The sequence below is a fragment of the Pezoporus wallicus genome, unplaced genomic scaffold, assembly GCF_028554395.1.
Source record: "Pezoporus wallicus isolate ANWC-B61680 ecotype Strahan unplaced genomic scaffold, APGP_CSIRO_Pwel_v1 contig_12088, whole genome shotgun sequence".
In the NCBI taxonomy this organism is placed as follows: Eukaryota; Metazoa; Chordata; class Aves; order Psittaciformes; family Psittacidae; genus Pezoporus; species Pezoporus wallicus.
The window spans coordinates 5,001-8,791 of NW_026642222.1; the positions used below are offsets into that span (position 1 = coordinate 5,001).

Genomic DNA, 3,791 nt, shown 5'->3' on the forward strand with positions numbered 1-3,791 from the left:
CCCCCATTACACCCCTGTACCCCCCATAGAGTCCCATTACCCACCATCACCCCCATTAGCCCCCATACCCCCCATAGTGCCCCATAAAGCCCCATTACCCCCCATAGCCCCCCATCAGCCCCCCCTATAGACCCCATAGCTCCCCCCATTACCCCCCATAGCCCCCCATCAACCCCCAGAGACCCCCATAGCGCCCCATTAGCCCCCCCAGCCCCCATACCCCCATCACCCCCCATACCCCCACTACCCCCCGTTAACCCCCATCACCCCCTATGCCCCCCCATAGCCCCACAGCCCCCATTACCCCCCATTGCCCCCCATAGTCCCCTATCCCCCACAGCCTCATAGCCCCCCATCATGACCCATTACCCCCTATGTCCCCATTACCCTTCATACCCCCCATAGTGCCCCATAGCCCCAATACCCCCATACGCCCCCATAGTGCCCCATAGCCCCTATGCCCCCATACGCCCCCATAGTGCCCCATAGCCACAATACCCCCATACGCCCCCATAGTGCCCCAGAGCCCCAATACCCCCATAGGCCCCCATTACCCCCATCACCCCCCATAGCCCCATAGTGCCCCATACCCCCAATACCCCCATACACCCCCATAGTGCCCCAGAGCCCCAATACCCACATAGGCCCCCATTACCCCCCATCACCCCCCATAGCCCCATAGTGCCCCATAGCCACAATACCCCCATACGCCCCCATAGTGCCCCAGAGCCCCAATACCCCCATACGCCCCCATAGTGCCCCATAGCCACAATACCCCCATACGCCCCCATAGTGCCCCAGAGCCCCAATACCCCCAAACGCCCCCATAGTGCCCCATAGCCCCAATACCCCCATAGGCCCCCATTACCCCCATCACCCCCCATAGCCCCATAGTGCCCCATAGCCACAATACCCCCATACGCCCCCATAGTGCCCCAGAGCCCCAATACCCCCATACGCCCCCATAGTGCCCCATAGCCACAATACCCCCATAGGCCCCCATTACCCCCATCACCCCCCATAGCCCCATGGTGCCGCATTCCCCTCACCGCGGTCTGGAAGGTGGAGTGCAGGTGGGTCAGGAAGTGGGGCCGGGGCCCCAGGGCCAGCACGCGCCGCTCCACCATGGTGCAGGCGGCGTCGTCGTCCTGGACCACCACGTCCTTCTTGAGGATCTTGATGGCGAAGAGCTCGGCCGTGCCGCGCCGCTCGGCCAGCATCACCTGCGCGCGCCGCGCCCGTTTTCAGCCTCCCCGCGCCCGTTTTCAGCCTCCCCGCGCCCGTTTTCAGCCTCCCCGCGCCCGTTTTCAGCCTCCCCGCGCCCGTTTTGCGGCCTTTCCCCCCCCCCCGCAGCCATCGCCGGGGTCGTTTGGGGCGTTTCTGTGCTCCCCGTGCCCGTTTCTGCGTTCCTCGCGCCCGTCTCGGGGGGGTTCGTGACCGGTTCGGGCTCCCCACGCCCGTTTTTGGGCGTTTTCGTGCTCCCCGCAACCGTTTTCGGGGTCCCCCAGCCCGTTTCTGGGGTTCTTTTGGGCGGTTTTGTGTTCCCCGTGCCCGTTTTCGGGGTCCCCAAGCCCGTTTTCGGGGTCCCCAAGCCCATTTTCAGGTCCCTTTTCCCCTTTTCGGGGTCCCTTTGCCCGTTTTGGGGGTCCGTTTGCCCGTTTTCAGGTCCCTTTGCCCGTTTTTGGGGTCCCTTTGCCCGTTTTTGGGGTCCTTTTGCCTGTTTTCAGGTCCCTTTGCCCGTTTTCGGGGTCCCTTTGCCCGTTTTTGTGGTCCTTTTGCCCGTTTTCAGGTCCCTTTGCCTGTTTTCGGGGTCCCCAAGCCCATTTTTGGGGTCCTTTTGCCCGTTTTCAGGTCCCTTTGCCCGTTTTCGGGGTCCCCAAGCCCGTTTTTGGGGTCCTTTTGCCCGTTTTCAGGTCCCTTTGCCTGTTTTCGGGGTCCCCAAGCCCGTTTTTGGGGTCCTTTTGCCCGTTTTCAGGTCCCTTGTCCCGTTTTCGGGGTCCCCAAGCCCGTTTTTGGGGTCCTTTTGCCCGTTTTCAGGTCCCTTGTCCCGTTTTCGGGGTCCCCAAGCCCGTTTTTGGGGTCCTTTTGCCCGTTTTCAGGTCCCTTTGCCCGTTTTCGGGGTCCCCAAGCCCATTTTTGGGGTCCTTTTGCCCGTTTTCAGGTCCCTTTGCCCGTTTTCGGGGTCCCCAAGCCCATTTTTGGGGTCCTTTTGCCCGTTTTCAGGTCCCTTTGCCCGTTTTCGGGGTCCCCAAGCCCGTTTCTGGGGTCCTTTTGCCCGTTTTCAGGTCCCACCTTGCCGAAGCTGCCCTTGCCCAGCACCATCAGGAAGGTGAAGTCCCCGAGCCGGGAGCGCCCGGAGCTGAAGAAGCCGCGTTTGGGATCTGTGGGGCTGGGGGAGGGCGACGGCGCCGGAGAAGGGCCCGGCCCCCTGCGCACTTTCTGCGGGGTCAGCGGGGGGCACGGGGTCAGCATGGGGTCACGGATGAGGGGTTACCGAGGGGTCAAAGGTAACCAGGGGTTACCATTACCTCGTAGAGCTCCAATGGGTAGTTACAAGCCTGGAAGAGATGGGGCGGGGGGGGTGTCAGTGGGGCTCAATGGGGTCCATAGGCCTCAAGGGGGCTCAAGGGGGCTCAAGGGGTGGGTCATCACCTCGAACTTGGGCCGGAGGCCACAGTCGTCGGTGTCGGCCACGGGGACGTTGTAGTATTCGCCCTCCTCCTGGTTCAGCAGCTTGAACCTGGCAATGGGGCAATGGGGGCAATGGGAGCAATGGGGTAATGCGGATCAATGGGGATCAATGGGCTCAATAGGGGTCAATGGGGCTTAGTAGGGGTCAGTGAGCTCAATGGGGCTCCATGGGGGTCAATGGGTACCAATGGGGTTCAGTGGGGCTCAACAGGCTCAATGGGGCTCAATGGGGGTCAATGGGGGGCAATGGGGCTCAGTGGGGTCAATGGCTGTCAATGGGGACCAACGGGTATCAATGGGTGTCAATAGGGCTCAATGGGGATCAATGGGTGTCAATGGGGCTCAATGGGGGTCAATGGGGCTCAATGGGTGTCAGTGGGGGTCAGTGGGGATCAATGGGGGTCAGTGGGGCTCAGTGGGTGTAAATAGGGCTCAATGGGGGTCAATGGGTGTCAATAGGGCTCAATGGGGGTCAGTGGGTGTCAATAGGGCTCAATGGGGGTCAATGGGGCTCAATGGGGGTCAAGGGGCTCAATGGTGTCAGTGGGGCTCCATGGGGTCCCCCCGTGCTCACCACCCGTCCACGTGGCCCTTGAGCAGCTCAGCCACCCCAAAGCTCATGGCGCCCATGAAGTCGTTGCGGGAGGTGCGGTCCCAGTCCCACACCTCCACCGAGAGGCGGCGCTCGGAGTCCCCGGGGCGCAGCGTGCTGGGGGCAGGGGGGTCATGGGTGGGTCATGGGTGGGGCATGGGTGGGTCATGGGTGGGTCATGGGTGGGTCATGGGTGGGACATGGGTGGGACATGGGTGGGTCATGGGTGGGGCATGGGGCATGGGTGGGACATGGGTGGGACATGGGTGGGACATGGGTGGGGCACATGGGTGGGACATGGGTGGGTCATGGGTGGGGCATGGGTGGGACATGGGTGGGTCATGGGTGGGGCATGGGTGGGGCATGGGTGGGACATGGGTGGGTCATGGGTGGGGCATGGGTGGGGCATGGGTGGGACATGGGTGGGTCATGGGTGGGTCATGGGTGGGACATGGGTGGGTCATGGGTGGGCACATGGGTGGGTCATGGGTGGGGCATGGGTGGGCAT

At 62.9% G+C, this 3,791-nt stretch overlaps 1 pseudogene; it reads right to left on the reverse strand.

The window, feature by feature from the left end:
- The window catches only part of LOC130609334 (protein kinase C gamma type-like), a 7,295-nt pseudogene extending 3,895 nt beyond the window's left edge, over positions 1-3,400 (reverse strand).
- Between the last annotated feature and the right edge of the window lie 391 nt (positions 3,401-3,791).